Raw genomic sequence first — 20,385 nt, forward strand, 5'->3', positions numbered from 1 at the left:
TCAAGTTCAACGACAGTTCGTTCCTAATTGGAGTGGTTGTCGTATTCCATACTTCTAGCGATTGGATTTCACTCAAAACTCACCAAATGACTCCTCCCACCATATTTTGATGTTGCCCAAGTTTTGGGCTCGATCCGAAATCAAAAGGTGTTCCAAATTGGACGATTCAAGTTCAACGGCAGTTCGTTCCTAATTGGAGTGGTTGGTGTATTCCATACTTCTATTGATTGGATTACACTCAAAACTCACCAAATGACTCCTCCCACCATATTATGATGTTGCCCAAGTTTTGGGCTCGATCCGAAATCAATAGGTGTGAGAAATTGGACAATTCAAGTTCAACGGCAGTTCGTTCCTAATTGGAGTGGTTGGTGTATTCCATACTTCTAGCGATTGGATTTCACTCAAAACTCACCAAATGACTCCTCCCACCATATTTTGATGTTGCCCAAGTTTGGGGCTCGATCCGAAATCAATAGGTGTGAGAAATTGGACAATTCAAGTTCAACGGCAGTTCGTTGCTAATAGGAGTGTTTGGTGTATTCCATACTCCTAGCGATTGGATTTCACTCAAAACTCACCAAATGACTCCTCCCACCATATTATGATGTTGCCCAAGTTTTGGGCTCGATCCGAAATCAATAGGTGTGAGAAATTGGACAATTCAAGTTCAACAGCAGTTCGTTCCTAATTGGAGTGGTTGGTGTATTCCATACTTCTAGCGATTGGATTTCACTCAAAACACACCAAATGACTCCTCCCGCCATATTTTGATGTTGCCCAAGTTTGGGGCTCGATCCGAAATCAATAGGTGTGAGAAATTGGACAATTCAAGTTCAACGACAGTTCGTTCCTAATGGGAGTGTTTGGTGTATTCCATACTCCTAGCGATTGGATTTCACTCAAAACTCACCAAATGACTCCTCCCACCATATTATGTTGTTGCCCAAGTTTTGGGATCGATCCGAAATCAATAGGTGTTCCAAATTGGACAATTCAAGTTCGACGGCAGTTCGTTCCTAATTGGAGTGGCTGGTGTATTCCATACTTCTAGCGATTGGATTTCACTCAAAACACACCAAATGACTCCTCCCGCCATATTTTGATGTTGCCCAAGTTTGGGGCTCGATCCGAAATCAATAGGTGTGAGAAATTGGACAATTCAAGTTCAACGACAGTTCGTTCCTAATGGGAGTGTTTGGTGTATTCCATACTCCTAGCGATTGGATTTCACTCAAAACTCACCAAATGACTCCTCCCACCATATTATGTTGTTGCCCAAGTTTTGGGATCGATCCGAAATCAATAGGTGTTCCAAATTGGACAATTCAAGTTCGACGGCAGTTCGTTCCTAATTGGAGTGGCTGGTGTATTCCATACTCCTAGCGATTGGATTTCACTCAAAACTCACCAAATGACTCCTCCCACCATATTATGTTGTTGCCCAAGTTTTGGGCTCGATCCGAAATCAATAGGTGTGAGAAATTGGACAATTCAAGTTCAACGGCAGTTCGTTCCTAATTGGAGTGGTTGGTGTATTCCATACTTCTAGCGATTGGATTTCACTCAAAACTCACCAAATGACTCCTCCCACCATATTTTGATGTTGCCCAAGTTTGGGGCTCGATCCGAAATCAATAGGTGTGAGAAATTGGACAATTCAAGTTCAACGGCAGTTCGTTGCTAATAGGAGTGTTTGGTGTATTCCATACTCCTAGCGATTGGATTTCACTCAAAACTCACCAAATGACTCCTCCCACCATATTATGATGTTGCCCAAGTTTTGGGCTCGATCCGAAATCAATAGGTGTGAGAAATTGGACAATTGAAGTTCAACAGCAGTTCGTTCCTAATTGGAGTGGTTGGTGTATTCCATACTTCTAGCGATTGGATTTCACTCAAAACACACCAAATGACTCCTCCCGCCATATTTTGATGTTGCCCAAGTTTGGGGCTCGATCCGAAATCAATAGGTGTGAGAAATTGGACAATTCAAGTTCAACGACAGTTCGTTCCTAATGGGAGTGTTTGGTGTATTCCATACTCCTAGCGATTGGATTTCACTCAAAACTCACCAAATGACTCCTCCCACCATATTATGTTGTTGCCCAAGTTTTGGGATCGATCCGAAATCAATAGGTGTTCCAAATTGGACAATTCAAGTTCGACGGCAGTTCGTTCCTAATTGGAGTGGCTGGTGTATTCCATACTTCTAGCGATTGGATTTCACTTAAAACTCACGAAATGACTCCTCCCACCATATTATGATGTTGCCCAAGTTTTGGACTCGATCCGAAATCAATAGGTGTGAGAAATTGGACAATTCAAGTTCAACGGCAGTTCTTTCCTAATTGGAGTGGTTGGTGTATTCCGTACTTCTAGCGATTAGATTTCACTCAAAACTCACTAAATGACTCCTCCCACCATATTATGTTGTTCCCCAAGTTTTGGTCTCGATCCGAAATCAATAGGTGTGAGAAATTGGACAATTCAAGTTCAACGGCAGTTCGTTCCTAATTGGAGTGGTTGGTGTATTCCATACTTCTAGCGATTGGATTTCACTCAAAACTCACCAAATGACTCCTCCCACCATATTATGATGTTGCCCAAGTTTTGAGCTCGATCTGAAATCAATAGGTGTGAGAAATTGGACAATTCAAGTTCAACGGCAGTTCGTTCCTAATTGGAGTGGTTGGTGTATTCCACACTTCTAGCGAATGGATTTCACTCAAAACTCACCAAATGACTCCTCCCACCATATTATGACGTTGCCCAAGTTTTGGACTCGATCCGAAATCAATAGGTGTGAGAAATTGGACAATTCAAGTTCAACGGCAGTTCGTTCCTAATTGGAGTGGTTGGTGTATTCCATACTTCTAGCGATTGGATTTCACTCAAAACTCACTAAATGACTTCTCCCACCATATTATGTTGTTGCCCAAGTTTTGGTCTCGATCCGAAATCAATAGGTGTTCCAAATTGGACAATTCAAGTTCAACGGCAGTTCGTTCCTAATTGGAGTGGTTGGTGTATTCCAAACTTCTAGCGATTGGATTTCACTCAAAACTCACCAAATGACTCCTCCCACCATATTTTGATGTTGCCCAAGTTTGGGGCTCGATCCGAAATCAACAGGTGTGAGAAATTGGACAATTCAAGTTCAACGGCAGTTCGTTCCAAATTGGAGTGGTTGGTGTATTCCATACTTCTAGCGATTTGAGTTCACTTAAAACTCTCCAAATGACTCCTACCACCATATTTTGATGTTGCCCAAGTTTTGAGCTCGATCCGAAATCAATAGGTGTTCCAAATTGGACAATTCAAGTTCAACGGCAGTTCGTTCCTAATTGGAGTGGTTGGTGTATTCTAAACTTCTAGCGATTGGATTTCACTCAAAACTCACCAAATGACTCCTCCCACCATATTTTGTTGTTGCCCAAGTTTTGGACTCGATCCGAAATCAATAGGTGTGAGAAATTGGACAATTCAAGTTCAACGGCAGTTCGTTCCTAATTGGAGTGGTTGGTGTATTCCATACTTCTAGCGATTGGATTTCACTCAAAACTCACCAAATGACTCCTCCCACCATATTATGATGTTGCCCAAGTTTTGGGCTAGATCCGAAATCAATAGGTGTGAGAAATTGTACAATTCAAGTTCAACGGCAGTTCGTTCCTAATTGGAGTGGTTGGTGTATTCCACACTTCTAGCGAATGGATTTCACTCAAAACTCACCAAATGACTCCTCCCACCGTATTATGACGTTGCCCAAGTTTTGGGCTCGATCCGAAATCAATTGGTGTGTGAAATTGGACAATTCAAGTTCAACGGCAGTTCGTTCCAAATTGGAGTGGTTGGTGTATTTCATACTTCTAGCGATTGGAGTTCACTCAAAACTCAGCAAATGACTCCTCCCACCATATTATGATGTTTCCCATCGTTTTTGGACTCGATCCGAAATCAATAGGTGTTCCAAATTGGACAATTCAAGTTCAACGACAGTTCGTTCCTAATTGGAGTGGTTGTCGTATTCCATACTTCTAGCGATTGGATTTCACTCAAAACTCACCAAATGACTCCTCCCACCATATTTTGATGTTGCCCAAGTTTTGGGCTCGATCCGAAATCAAAAGGTGTTCCAAATTGGACAATTCAAGTTCAACGGCAGTTCGTTCCTAATTGGAGTGGTTGGTGTATTCCATACTTCTATTGATTGGATTTCACTCAAAACTCACCAAATGACTCCTCCCACCATATTATGATGTTGCCCAAGTTTTGGGCTCGATCCGAAATCAATAGGTGTGAGAAATTGGACAATTCAAGTTCAACGGCAGTTCGTTCCTAATTGGAGTGGTTGGTGTATTCCATACTTCTAGCGATTGGATTTCACTCAAAACTCACCAAATGACTCCTCCCACCATATTTTGATGTTGCCCAAGTTTGGGGCTCGATCCGAAATCAATAGGTGTGAGAAATTGGACAATTCAAGTTCAACGGCAGTTCGTTGCTAATGGGAGTGTTTGGTGTATTCCATACTCCTAGCGATTGGATTTCACTCAAAACTCACCAAATGACTCCTCCCACCATATTATGATGTTGCCCAAGTTTTGGGCTCGATCCGAAATCAATAGGTGTGAGAAATTGGACAATTCAAGTTCAACAGCAGTTCGTTCCTAATTGGAGTGGTTGGTGTATTCCATACTTCTAGCGATTGGATTTCACTCAAAACACACCAAATGACTCCTCCCGCCATATTTTGATGTTGCCCAAGTTTGGGGCTCGATCCGAAATCAATAGGTGTGAGAAATTGGACAATTCAAGTTCAACGACAGTTCGTTCCTAATGGGAGTGTTTGGTGTATTCCATACTCCTAGCGATTGGATTTCACTCAAAACTCACCAAATGACTCCTCCCACCATATTATGTTGTTGCCCAAGTTTTGGGATCGATCCGAAATCAATAGGTGTTCCAAATTGGACAATTCAAGTTCGACGGCAGTTCGTTCCTAATTGGAGTGGCTGGTGTATTCCATACTTCTAGCGATTGGATTTCACTTAAAACTCACGAAATGACTCCTCCCACCATATTATGATGTTGCCCAAGTTTTGGACTCGATCCGAAATCAATAGGTGTGAGAAATTGGACAATTCAAGTTCAACGGCAGTTCGTTCCAAATTGGAGTGGTTGGTGTATTCCATACTTCTAGCGATTTGAGTTCACTCAAAACTCACCAAATGACTCCTACCACCATATTATGATGTTGCCCAAGTTTTGGGCTCGATCCGAAAACAATAGGTGTTCCAAATTGGACAATTCAAGTTCAACGGCAGTTCGTTCCTAATTGGAGTGGTTGGTGTATTCCATACTTCTAGCGATTGGATTTCACGCAAAACTCACCAAATGACTCCTCCCACCATATTATGATGTTGCCCAAGTTTTGGACTCGATCCGAAATCAATAGGTGTGAGAAATTGGACAATTCAAGTTCAACGGCAGTTCTTTCCTAATTGGAGTGGTTGGTGTATTCCATACTTCTAGCGATTAGATTTCACTCAAAACTCACTAAATGACTCCTCCCACCATATTATGTTGTTCCCCAAGTTTTGGTCTCGATCCGAAATCAATAGGTGTTCCAAATTGGACAATTCAAGTTCAACGACAGTTCGTTCCTAATTGGAGTGGTTGTCGTATTCCATACTTCTAGCGATTGGATTTCACTCAAAACTCACCAAATGACTCCTCCCACCATATTTTGATGTTGCCCAAGTTTGGGGCTCGATCCGAAATCAATAGGTGTGAGAAATTGGACAATTCAAGTTCAACGGCAGTTCGTTGCTAATGGGAGTGTTTGGTGTATTCCATACTCCTAGCGATTGGATTTCACTCAAAACTCACCAAATGACCCCTCCCACCATATTATGATGTTGCCCAAGTTTTGGGCTCGATCCGAAATCAATAGGTGTGAGAAATTGGACAATTCAAGTTCAACGCCAATTCGTTCCTAATTGGAGTGGTTGGTGTATTCCATACTTCTAGCGATTGAATTTCACTCAAAACTCACCAAATGACTCCTCCCACCATATTTTGATGTTGCCCAAGTTTGGGGCTCGATCCGAAATCAATAGGTGTGAGAAATTGGACAATTCAAGTTCAACGGCAGTTCGTTCCTAATTGGAGTGGTTGGTGTATTCCATACTTCTATTGATTGGATTTCACTCAAAACTCACCAAATGACTCCTCCCACCATATTATGATGTTGCCCAAGTTTTGGGCTCGATCCGAAATCAATAGGTGTGAGAAATTGGACAATTCAAGTTCAACAGCAGTTCGTTCCTAATTGGAGTGGTTGGTGTATTCCATACTTCTAGAGATTGGATTTCACTCAAAACTCACCAAATGACTCTTCCCGCCATATTTTGATGTTGCCCAAGTTTGGGGCTCGATCCGAAATCAATAGGTGTGAGAAATTGGACAATTCAAGTTCAACGGCAGTTCGTTGCTAATGGGAGTGTTTGGTGTATTCCATACTCCTAGCGATTGGATTTCACTCAAAACTCACCAAATGACTCCTCCCACCATATTATGATGTTGCCCAAGTTTTGGGCTCGATCCGAAATCAATAGGTGTGAGAAATTGGACAATTCAAGTTCAACAGCAGTTCGTTCCTAATTGGAGTGGTTGGTGTATTCCATACTTCTAGCGATTGGATTTCACTCAAAACTCACCAAATGACTCCTCCCGCCATATTTTGATGTTGCCCAAGTATGGGGCTCGATCCGAAATCAATAGGTGTTCCAAATTGGACAATTCAAGTTCAACGGCAGGTCGTTCCTAATTGGAATGGTTGGTGTATTCCATACTTCTAGCGATTGGATTTCACTCAAAACTCACCAAATGACTCCTCCCACCATATTATGATGTTGCCCAAGTTTTGGGATCGATCCGAAATCAATAGGTGTTCCAAATTGGACAATTCAAGTTCGACGGCAGTTCGTTCCTAATTGGAGTGGCTGGTGTATTCCATACTTCTAGCGAATGGATTTCACTCAAAACTCACGAAATGACTCCTCCCACCATATTATGATGTTGCCCAAGTTTTGGACTCGATCCGAAATCAATAGGTGTTCCAAATTGGACAATTCAAGTTCAACGGCAGTTCGTTCCTAATTGGAGTGGTTGGTGTATTCCAAACTTCTAGCGATTGGATTTCACTCAAAACTCACCAAATGACTCCTCCCGCCATATTTTGATGTTGCCCAAGTTTGGGGCTCGATCCGAAATCAATAGGTGTGAGAAATTGGACAATTCAAGTTCAACGGCAGTTCGTTCCTAATGGGAGTGTTTGGTGTATTCCATACTCCTAGCGATTGGATTTCACTCAAAACTCACCAAATGACTCCTCCCACCATATTTTGATGATGCCCAAGTTTGGGGCTCGATCCGAAATCAATAGGTGTGAGAAATTGGACAATTCAAGTTCAACGGCAGTTCGTTCCAAATTGGAGTGGTTGGTGTATTCAATACTTCTAGCGATTTGAGTTCACTCAAAACTCACCAAATGACTCCTACCACCATATTATGATGTTGCCCAAGTTTTGGGCTCGATCCGAAATCAATAGGTGTTCCAAATTGGACAATTCAAGTTCAACGGCAGTTCGTTCCTAATTGGAGTGGTTGGTGTATTCCATACTTCTAGCGATTGGATTTCACTCAAAACTCACCAAATGACTCCTCCCACCATATTATGATATTGCCCAAGTTTTGGGCTCGATCCGAAATCAATAGGTGTGAGAAATTGGACAATTCAAGTTCAACGGCAGTTCGTTCCTAATTGGAGTGGTTGGTGTATTCCACACTTCTAGCGAATGGATTTCACTCAAAACTCACCAAATGACTCCTCCCACCATATTTTGACGTTGCCCAAGTTTTGGGCTTGATCCGAAATCAATAGGTGTAAGAAATTGGACAATTCAAGTTCAACGGCAGTTCGTTCTAAATTGGAGTGGTTGGTGTATTCCATACTTCTAGTGATTGGAGTTCACTCAAAACCCACCAAATGACTCCTCCCACCATATTATGATGTTGCCCATCATTTTGGACTCGATCCGAAATCAATAGGTGTTCCAAATTGGACAATCCAAGTTCTACGGCAGTTCGTTCCTAATTGGAGTGGTTGGTGTATTCCATACTTCTAGCGATTGGATTTCACTCAAAACTCACTAAATGACTCCTCCCACCATATTATGATGTTGCCCAAGTTTTGGACTCGATCCGAAATCAATAGGTGTGAGAAATTGGACAATTCAAGTTCAACGGCAGTTCTTTCCTAATTGGAGTGGTTGGTGTATTCCATACTTCTAGCGATTGGATTTCACTCAAAACTCACTAAATGACTCCTCCCACCATATTATGTTGTTCCCCAAGTTTTGGTCTCGATCCGAAATCAATAGTTGTTCCAAATTGTATAATTCAAGTTCAACGACAGTTCGTTCCTAATTGGAGTGGTTGTTGTATTCCATACTTCTAGCGATTGGATTTCACTCAAAACTCACCAAATGACTCCTCCCACCATATTTTGATGTTGCCCAAGTTTTGGGCTCGATCCGAAATCAATAGGTGTTCCAAATTGGACAATTCAAGTTCAACGGCAGTTCGTTCGTAATTGGAGTGGTTGGTGTATTCCATACTTCTATTGATTGGATTTCACTCAAAACTCACCAAATGACTCCTCCCACCGTATTATGATGTTGCCCAAGTTTTGGGCTTGATCCGAAATCAATAGGTGTGAGAAATTGGACAATTCAAGTTCAACGGCAGTTCGTTCCTAATTGGAGTGGTTGGTGTATTCCATACATCTAGGGATTGGATTTCACTCAAAACTCACCAAATGACTCCTCCAACCATATTATGATGTTGCCCAAGTTTTGGGCTCCATCCGAAATCAATAGGTGTTCCAAATTGGACAATTCAAGTTCAACGGCAGTTCGTTCCTAATTGGAGTGGTTGGTGTATTCCATACTTCTAGCGATTGAATTTCACTCAAAACTCACCAAATGACTCCTCCCACCGTATTATGATGTTGCCCAAGTTTTGGGCTTGATCCGAAATCAATAGGTGTGAGAAATTGGACAATTCAAGTTCAACGGCAGTTCGTTCCTAATTGGAGTGGTTGGTGTATTCCATACTTCTAGGGATTGGATTTCACTCAAAACTCACCAAATGACTCCTCCAACCATATTATGATGTTGCCCAAGTTTTGGGCTCCATCCGAAATCAATAGGTGTTCCAAATTGGACAATTCAAGTTCAACGGCAGTTCGTTCCTAATTGGAGTGGTTGGTGTATTCCATACTTCTAGCGATTGAATTTCACTCAAAACTCACCAAATGACTCCTCCCACCATATTATGATGTTGCCCAAGTTTTGGAATCGATCCGAAATCAATAGGTTTGAGAAATTGGACAATTCAAGTTCAACGGCAGTTCCTTCCTAATTGGAGTGGTTGGTGTATTCCATACTTCTAGCGATTGGATTTCACTCAAAACTCACCAAATGACTCCTCCCACCATAGTATGATGTTGCCCAAGTTTGGGGCTCGATCCGAAATCAATAGGTGTGAGAAATTGGACAATTCAAGTTGAACGGCAGTTCGTTCCTAATTGGAGTGGTTGGTGTATTCCATACTTCTAGCGATTGGGTTTCACTCAAAACTCACCAAATGACTCCTCCCACCATATTATGATGTTGCACAAGTTTGGGGTTCCATCCGAAATCAATAGGTGTTCCAAATAGGACAATTCAAGTTGAACGGCAGTTCGTTCCTAATTGGAGTGGTTGGTGTATTCCATACTCCTAGCGATTGGATTTCACTCAACACTCACCAAATGACTCCTCCCACCATATTATGATGTTGCCCCAGTTTGGGGCTCGATCCGAAATCAATAGGTGTGAGAAATTGGACAATTCAAGTTCAACGGCAGTTCGTTCCTAATTGGAGTGGTTGGTGCATTCCATACTCCTAGCGATTGGATTTCTCTCAAAACTCACCAAATGACTCCTGCCACCATATTATGATGTTGCCCATGTTTTGGGCTCGATCCGAAATCAATAGGTGTTCCAAATTGGACAATTCAAGTTCAACGGCAGTTCGTTCTAAATTGGAGTGGTTGGTGTATTCCATACTTCTAGCGATTGGATTTCACTCAAAACTCACCAAATGACTCCTCCCACCATATTATGATGTTGCACAAGTTTGGGGTTCCATCCGAAATCAAGAGGTGTTCCAAATTGGACAATTCAAGTTCAACGGCAGGTCATTCCTAATAGGAATGGTTGGTGTATTCCATACTTCTAGCGATTGGATTTCACTCAAAACTCACCAAATGACTCCTCCCACCATATTATGATGTTGCCCAAGTTTTGGGCTCGATCCGAAATCAATAGGTGTTCCAAATTGGACAACTCAAGTTCAACGGCAGTTCGTTCCTAACTGGAGTGGTTGGTGTATTCCATACTTCTAGTGATTGGATTTCACTCAAAACTCACCAAATGACTCCTCCCACCATATTATGATGTTGCCCAAGTTTGGGGCTCGATCCGAAATCAATAGGTGTGAGAAATTGGACAATTTAAGTTCAACGGCAGTTCGTTCCTAATTGGAGTGGTTGGTGTATTCCATACTCCTAGCGATTGGATTTCACTCAAAACTCACCAAATGACTCCTCCCACCATATTATGATGTTGCCCAAGTTTTGGGATCGATCCGAAATCAATAGGTGTTCCAAATTGGACAATTCAAGTTGAACGGCAGTTCGTTCCTAATTGGAGTGGTTGGTGTATTCCATACTTCTAGCGATTGGGTTTCACTCAAAACTCACCAAATGACTCCTCCCACCATATTATGATGTTGCCCAAGTTTTGGGCTCGATCCAAAATCCATAGGTGTGAGAAATTGGACAATTCAAGTTCAACGGCAGTTCGTTCCTAATTGGAGTGGTTGGTGTATTCCGTACTTCTAGCGATTGGATTTCACTCAAAACTCACCAAATGACTCCTCCCACCATATTATGATGTTGCCCAAGTTTGGGGCTCGATCCCAAATCAATAGGTGTTCCAAATTGGACAATTCAAGTTCAACGGCAGTTCGTTCCTGATTGGAGTGGTTGGGGTATTCCATACTTCTAGCGATTGAATTTCACTCAAAACTCACCAAATGACTCCTCCCACCATATTATGATGTTGCCCAAGTTTTGGGCTCGATCCGAAATCAATAGGTGTGAGAAATTGGACAATTCAAGTTGAACGACAGTTCGTTCCTAATTGGAGTGGTTGGTGTATTCCATATTTCTAGCGATTGGATTTCACTCAAAACTCACCAAATGACTCCTCCCACCAGATTATGATGTTGCCCAAGTTTTGATCTCGATCTGAAATCAATAGGTGTTCCAAATTGGACAATTCAAGTTCAACGGCAGTTCGTTCCTAATTGGAGTGGTTGGTGTATTCCATACTTCTAGCGATTGGATTTCACTCAAAACTCACCAAATGACTCCTCTCACCATATTATGATGTTGGCCAAGTTTTGGGCTCGAACCGAACTCAATAGGTGTGAGAAATTGGACAATTCAAGTTCAACGGCAGTTCGTTCCTAATTGGAGTGGTTGGTGTATTCCATACTTCTAGCGATTGGATTTCACTCAAAACTCACCAAATGACTCCTCCCACCATATTATGATGTTGCCCAAGTTTTGGGCTCGATCCGAAATCAATAGGTCTGAGAAATTGGACAATTCAAGTTCAACAGCAGTTCGTTCCTAATTGGAGTGGTTGGTGTATTCCATATTTCTAGCGATTGGATTTCACTCAAAACTCACCAAAGGATTCCTCCCACCATATATTGATGTTGCCCATGTTTTGGGCTCGATCCGAAATCAATAGGTGTTCCAAATTGGACAATTCAAGTTCAACGGCAGTTCGTTCCTAATTGGAGTGGTTGGTGTATTCCATACTTCTAGCGATTGGATTTCACTCAAAACTCACCAAATGACTCCTCCCACCATATTATGATGTTGCCCAGGTTCTGGGCTCGATCCGAAATCAATAGGTGTTCCAAATTGGAAAATTCAAGTCCAACGGCAGTTCGTTCCTAATTGGAGTGGTTGGTGTATTCCATACTCCTAGCGATTGGATTTCACTCAAAACTCACCAAATGACTCCTCCCACCATATTATGATGTTGCCCATGTTTTGGGCTCGATCCGAAATCAATAGGTGTTCCAAATTGGACAATTCAAGTTCAACGGCAGTTCGTTCCTAATTCGAGTGGTTGGTGTATCCATACTTCTAGCGATTGGATTTCACTCAAAACTAACCAAATGACTCCTCCCACCATATTATGAAGTTGCCCAAATTTGGGGCTCGATCCGAAATCAATAGGTGTTCCAAATTGGACAATTCAAGTTGAACGGCAGTTCGTTCCTAATTGGAGTGGTCGGTGTATTCCATACTCCTAGCGATTGGATTTCACTCAAAACTCACCAAATGACTCCTCCCACCATATTATGATGTTGCCCAACTTTGGGGCTCGATTCGAAATCAATAGGTGTTCCAAACTGGACAATTCAAGTTCAACGGCAGTTCGTTCCTAATTGTTGTGGTTGGTGTATTCCATACTTCTAACGATTGGATTTCACTCAAAACTCACCAAATGACTCCTCCCACCATATTATGATGTTACCCAAGTTTGGGGCTCGATCCGAACTCAATAGGCGTGAGAAATTGGACAATTCAAGTTCAACGGCAGTTCGTTCCTAATTGGAGTGGTTGGTGTATTCCACACTTCTAGCGATTGGATTTCACTCAAAACTCAACAAATGACTCCTCCCACCATGCTATGATGTTGCACAAGTTTGGGGTTCCATCCGAAATCAATAGATGTTCCAAATTGGACAATTCAAGTTCAACGGCAGGTCGTTCCTAATTGGAATGGTTGGTGTATTCCATACTTCTAGCGATTGGATTTCACTCAAAACTCACCAAATGACTCCTCCCACCATATTATGATGTTGCCCAAGTTTTGGGCTCGATCCGAAATCAATAGGTGTTCCAAATAGGACAACTGAAGTTCAACGGCAGTTCGTTCCTAATTGGAGTGGTGGGTGTATTCCATACTTCTAGCGATTGGATTTCACTCAAAACTCACCAAATGACTCCTCCCACCGTACTATGATGTTGCACAAGTTTGAGGTTCCATCCGAAATCAATAGGTGTTCCAAATTGGACAATTCAAGTTGAACGGCAGTTCGTTCCTAATTGGAGTGGTTGGTGTATTCCATACTTCTAGCGATTGGATTTCACTCAAAACTCACGAAATGACTCCTCCCACCATATTAGGATGTTGCCCAAGTTTTGGGCTCGATCCGAAATCAATAGGTGTTCCAGATTGGACAATTTAAGTTCAACGGCAGTTCGTTCCTAATTGGAGTGGTTGGTGTATTCCATACTTCTAGCGATTGGATTTCCCTCAAAACTCACCAAATGACTCCTCCCCCCATATTACGATGTCGCACAAGTTTGGGGTTCCATCCGAAGTCAATGGGTGTGAGAAATTGGACAATTCAAGTTCAACGGCAGGTCGTTCCTAATTGGAATGGTTGGGGTATTCCATACTTCTAGCGAATGGATTTCACTCAAAACTCACCAAATGACTCCTCCCACCATATTTTGATGTTGCCCAACTTTTGGGCTCGATCCGAAATGAATAGGTGTTCCAAATTAGACAATTCAAGTTCAATGGCAGTTCGTTCCTAATTGGAGGGGTGGGTGTATTCCATACTTCTAGCGATTGGATTTCACTCAAAACTCACCAAATGACTCCTCCCACCATATTATGATGTTGCCCAAGTTTTGGGCTCGATCCGAAATCAATAGGTGTTCCAGATTGGACAATTCAAGTTCAACGGCAGTTCGTTCCTAATTGGAGTGGTTGGTGTATTCCATACTTCTAGCGATTGGATTTCCCTCAAAACTCACCAAATGACTCCTCCCACCATATTACGATGTCGCACAAGTTTGGGGTTCCATCCGAAATCAATGGGTGTGAGAAATTGGACAATTCAAGTTCAACGGCAGTTCGTTCCTAATTGGAGTGGTTGGTGTATTCCATACTTCTAGCGATTGGATTTCCCTCAAAACTCACCAAATGACTCCTCCCACCATATTACGATGTCGCACAAGTTTGGGGTTCCATCCGAAATCAATGGGTGTGAGAAATTGGACAATTCAAGTTCAACGACAGTTCGTTCCTAATTGGAGTGGTTGGTGTATTCCATACTTCTAGCGATTGGATTTCTCTCAAAACTCACCAAATGACTCCTCCCACCATATTATGATGTTGCCCAAGTTTTGGGCTCGATCCGAAATCAATAGGTGTTCCAAATTGGACAACTCAAGTTCAACGGCAGTTCGTTCCTAACTGGAGTGGTTGGTGTATTCCATACTTCTAGTGATTGGATTTCACTCAAAACTCACCAAATGACTCCTCCCACCGTACTATGATGTTGCCCAAGTTTTGGACTCGATCCAAAATCAATAGGTGTGAGAAATTGGACAGTTCAAGTTCAACGGCAGTTCGTTCCTAATTGGAGTGGTTGGTGTATTCCATACTTCTAGCAATTGGATTTCACTCAAAACTCACCAAATGACTCCTCCCCACATATTGTGATGTTGCCCAAGTTTTGGGATCGATCCGAAATCAATAGGTGTTCCAAATTGGACAATTCAAGTTCAACGGCAGTTCGTTCCTAATTGGAGTGGTTGGTGTATTCCATACTTCTGGCGATTGGATTTCACTCAAAACTCACCAAATGACTCCTCCCTCCATATTATGATGTCGCACAAGTTTGGGGTTCCATCCGAAATCAATGGGTGTGAGAAATTGGACAATTCAAGTTCAACGACAGTTCGTTCCTAATTGGAGTGGTTGGTGTATTCCATACTTCTAGCGATTGGATTTCCCTCAAAACTCACCAAATGACTCCTCCCACCATATTATGATGTTGCCCAAGTTTGGGGCTCGATCCGAAATCAATAGGTGTGAGAAATTGGACAATTCAAGTTCAACGGCAGTTCGTTCCTAATTGGAGTGGTTGGTGTATTCTATACTTCTAGCGATTGGATTTCACTCAAAACCCACCAAATGACTCCTCCCACCATATTATGATGTTGCCCAAGTTTTCTGCTCGATCCGAACTCAATAGGTGTTAGAAATTGGACAATTTAAGTTCAACGGCAGTTCGTTCCTAATTGCCGTGGTTGGTGTATTCCATACTTCTAGCGATTGGATTTCACTCAAAACTCACCAAATGACTCCTCCCACCATATTATGATGTTGCCCAAGTTTGGGCCTCTATCCGAAATCAATAGGTGTGAGAAATTGGACAATTCAAGTTCAACAGCAGTTCGTTCCTAATTGGAGTGGTTGGTGTATTCCATACTTCTAGGGATTGGATTTCACTCAAAACTCACCAAATGACTCCTCCCACCATATTTTGATGTTGCCCAACTTTTGGGCTCGATCCGAAATGAATAGGTGTTCCAAATTAGACAATTCAAGTTCAATGGCAGTTCGTTCCTAATTGGAGTGGTGGGTGTATTCCATACTTCTAGCGATTGGATTTCACTCAAAACTCACCAAATGACTCCTCCCACCATATTATGATGTTGCCCAAGTTTTGGGCTCGATCCGAAATCAATAGGTGTTCCAGATTGGACAATTCAAGTTCAACGGCAGTTCGTTCCTAATTGGAGTGGTTGGTGTATTCCATACCTCTAGCGATTGGATTGCCCTCAAAACTCACCAAATGACTCCTCCCACCATATTACGATGTCGCACAAGTTTGGGGTTCCATCCGAAATCAATGGGTGTGGGAAATTGGACAATTCAAGTTCAACGACAGTTCGTTCCTAATTGGAGTGGTTGGTGTATTCCATACTTCTAGCGATTGGATTTCACTCAAAACTCACCAAATGACTCCTCCCACCATATTATGATGTTGCCCAAGTTTTGGGCTCGATCCGAAATCAATAGGTGTTCCAAATTGGACAACTCAAGTTCAACGGCAGTTCGTTCCTAACTGGAGTGGTTGGTGTATTCCATACTTCTAGTGATTGGATTTCACTCAAAACTCACCAAATGACTCCTCCCACCGTACTATGATGTTGCCCAAGTTTTGGACTCGATCCGAAATCAATAGGTGTGAGAAATTGGACAATTCAAGTTCAACGGCAGTTCGTTCCTAATTGGAGTGGTTGGTGTATTCCATACTTCTAGCGATTGGATTTCACTCAAAACTCACTAAATGACTCCTCCCACCATATTTTGTTGTTCCCCAAGTTTTGGTCTCGATCCGAAATGAATAGGTGTTCCAAATTGGACAATTGAAGTTCAACGGCAGTTCATTCCTAATTGGAGTGGTTGTTGTATTCCATACTTCTAGCGATTGGATTTCACTCAAAACCCACCAAATGACTCCTCCCACCATATTTTGATGTTGCCCAACTTTTGGGCTCGATCCGAAATGAATAGGTGTTCCAAATTAGACAATTCAAGTTCAATGGCAGTTCGTTCCTAATTGGAGTGGTGGGTGTATTCCATACTTCTAGCGATTGGATTTCACTCAAAACTCACCAAATGACTCCTCCCTCCATATTATGATGTCGCACAAGTTTGGGGTTCCATCCGAAATCAATGGGTGTGAGAAATTGGACAATTCAAGTTCAACGACAGTTCGTTCCTAATTGGAGTGGTTGGTGTATTCCATACTTCTAGCGATTGGATTTCCCTCAAAACTCACCAAATGACTCCTCCCACCATATTATGATGTTGCCCAAGTTTGGGGCTCGATCCGAAATCAATAGGTGTGAGAAATTGGACAATTCAAGTTCAACGGCAGTTCGTTCCTAATTGGAGTGGTTGGTGTATTCTATACTTCTAGCGATTGGATTTCACTCAAAACCCACCAAATGACTCCTCCCACCATATTATGATGTTGCCCAAGTTTTCTGCTCGATCCGAACTCAATAGGTGTTAGAAATTGGACAATTTAAGTTCAACGGCAGTTCGTTCCTAATTGCCGTGGTTGGTGTATTCCATACTTCTAGCGATTGGATTTCACTCAAAACTCACCAAATGACTCCTCCCACCATATTATGATGTTGCCCAAGTTTGGGCCTCTATCCGAAATCAATAGGTGTGAGAAATTGGACAATTCAAGTTCAACAGCAGTTCGTTCCTAATTGGAGTGGTTGGTGTATTCCATACTTCTAGGGATTGGATTTCACTCAAAACTCACCAAATGACTCCTCCCACCATATTTTGATGTTGCCCAACTTTTGGGCTCGATCCGAAATGAATAGGTGTTCCAAATTAGACAATTCAAGTTCAATGGCAGTTCGTTCCTAATTGGAGTGGTGGGTGTATTCCATACTTCTAGCGATTGGATTTCACTCAAAACTCACCAAATGACTCCTCCCACCATATTATGATGTTGCCCAAGTTTTGGGCTCGATCCGAAATCAATAGGTGTTCCAGATTGGACAATTCAAGTTCAACGGCAGTTCGTTCCTAATTGGAGTGGTTGGTGTATTCCATACCTCTAGCGATTGGATTGCCCTCAAAACTCACCAAATGACTCCTCCCACCATATTACGATGTCGCACAAGTTTGGGGTTCCATCCGAAATCAATGGGTGTGGGAAATTGGACAATTCAAGTTCAACGACAGTTCGTTCCTAATTGGAGTGGTTGGTGTATTCCATACTTCTAGCGATTGGATTTCACTCAAAACTCACCAAATGACTCCTCCCACCATATTATGATGTTGCCCAAGTTTTGGGCTCGATCCGAAATCAATAGGTGTTCCAAATTGGACAACTCAAGTTCAACGGCAGTTCGTTCCTAACTGGAGTGGTTGGTGTATTCCATACTTCTAGTGATTGGATTTCACTCAAAACTCACCAAATGACTCCTCCCACCGTACTATGATGTTGCCCAAGTTTTGGACTCGATCCGAAATCAATAGGTGTGAGAAATTGGACAATTCAAGTTCAACGGCAGTTCGTTCCTAATTGGAGTGGTTGGTGTATTCCATACTCCTAGCGATTGGATTTCACTCAAAACTCACCAAATGACTCCTCCCACCATATTATGATGTTGCCCAAGTTTTGGGCTCGATCCGAAATCAATAGGTGTTCCAGATTGGACAATTCAAGTTCAACGGCAGTTCGTTCCTAATTGGAGTGGTTGGTGTATTCCATACTTCTAGCGATTGGATTTCCCTCAAAACTCACCAAATGACTCCTCCCACCATATTACGATATCGCACAAGTTTGGGGTTCCATCCGAAATCAATGGGTGTGAGAAATTGGACAATTCAAGTTCAACGACAGTTCGTTCCTAATTGGAGTGGTTGGTGTATTCCATACTTCTAGCGATTGGATTTCACTCAAAACTCACCAAATGACTCCTCCCACCATACTATGATGTTGCCCAAGTTTTGGACTCGATCCGAAATCAATAGGTGTGAGAAATTGGACAATTCAAGTTCAACGGCAGTTCGTTCCTAATTGGAGTGGTTGGTGTATTCCATACTTCTAGCAATTGGATTTCACCCAAAACTCACCAAATGACTCCTCCCCACATATTGTGATGTTGCCCAAGTTTTGGGCTCGATCCGAAATCAATAGGTGTTCCAAATTGGACAATTCAAGTTCAACGGCAGTTCGTTCCTAATTGGAGTGGTTGGTGTATTCCATACTTCTAGCGATTGGATTTCAATCAAAACTCACCAAATGACTCCTCCCACCATATTATGATGTCGCACAAGTTTGGGGTTCCATCCGAAATCAATGGGTGTGAGAAATTGGACAATTCAAGTTCAACGACAGTTCTTTCCTAATTGGAGTGGTTGGTGTATTCCATACTTCTAGCGATTAGATTTCCCTCAAAACTCACCAAATGACTCCTCCCACCATATTATGATGTTGCCCAAGTTTGGGGCTCGATCCGAAATCAATAGGTGTGAGAAATTGGACAATTCAAGTTCAACGGCAGTTCGTTCCTAATTGGAGTGGTTGGTGTATTCTATACTTCTAGCGATTGGATTTCACTCAAAACCCACCAAATGACTCCTCCCACCATATTATGATGTTGCCCAAGTTTTGGGCTCGATCCGAACTCAATAGGTGTTAGAAATTGGACAATTTAAGTTCAACGGCAGTTCGTTCCTAATTGCCGTGGTTGGTGTATTCCATACTTCTAGTGATTGGATTTCACTCAAAACTCACCAAATGACTCCTCCCACCATATTATGATGTTGCCCAAGTTTTGGGCTCGATCCTAAATCAATAGGTGTGAGAAATTGGACAATTCAAGTTCAACGGCAGTTCGTTCCTAATTGGAGTGGTCGGTGTATTCCATACTTCTAGCGATTGGATTTCACTCAAAACTCACCAAATGACTCCTCCCACCATATTATGATGTTGCCCAAGTTTTGGGCTCGATCCGAAATCAATAGGTGTTCCAAATTGGACAATCCAAGTTCAATGGCAGTGCGTTCCTAATTGGAGTGGTTGGTGTATTCCAAACTTCTAGCGATTGGATTTTACTGAAAACTCACCAAATGACTCCTTCCACCATATTATGATGTTGCCCAAGTTTTGGGCTCGATCCGAAATCAATAGGTGTTCCAAATTGGACAATTCAAGTTCAACGGCAGTTCGTTCCTAATTGGAGTGGTTGGTGTATTCCATACTTCTAGCGATTGGATTTCACTCAAAACACACCAAATGACTCCTCCCACTATATTATGATGTTGCCCAAGTTTTGGGCTCGATCCGAAATCAATAGGTGTGACAAATTGGACAATTCAAGTTCAACGGCAGTTCGTTCCTAATTGGAGTGTTTGGTGTATTCCATACTTCTAGCGATTGGATTTCACACAAAACTCACCAAATGACTCCTCCCACCATATTATGATGTTGCCCAAGTTTTGGGCTCGATCCGAAATCCGTAGGTGTTCCAAATTGGACAATTCAAGTTCAACAACAGTTCGTTCCTAATTGGAGTGGTTGGTGTATTCCATACTTCTAGCAATTGGATTTCACTCAAAACTCACCAAATGACTCCTCCCCACATATTGTGATGTTCCCCAAGTTTTGGGCTCGATCCGAACTCAATAGGTGTGAGAAATTGGACAATTCAAGTTCAACGGCAGTTCGTTCCTAGTTGGAGTGGTTGGTGTATTCCATACTTCTTGCGATTGGATTTCCCTCAAAACTCACCAAATGACTCCTCCCACCATATTATGATGTTGCCCAAGTTTGGGGCTC

Source organism: Prunus avium, chromosome 4, assembly GCF_965620075.1.
Source record: "Prunus avium chromosome 4, drPruAviu1.hap1.1, whole genome shotgun sequence".
Taxonomy (NCBI): Eukaryota; Viridiplantae; Streptophyta; class Magnoliopsida; order Rosales; family Rosaceae; genus Prunus; species Prunus avium.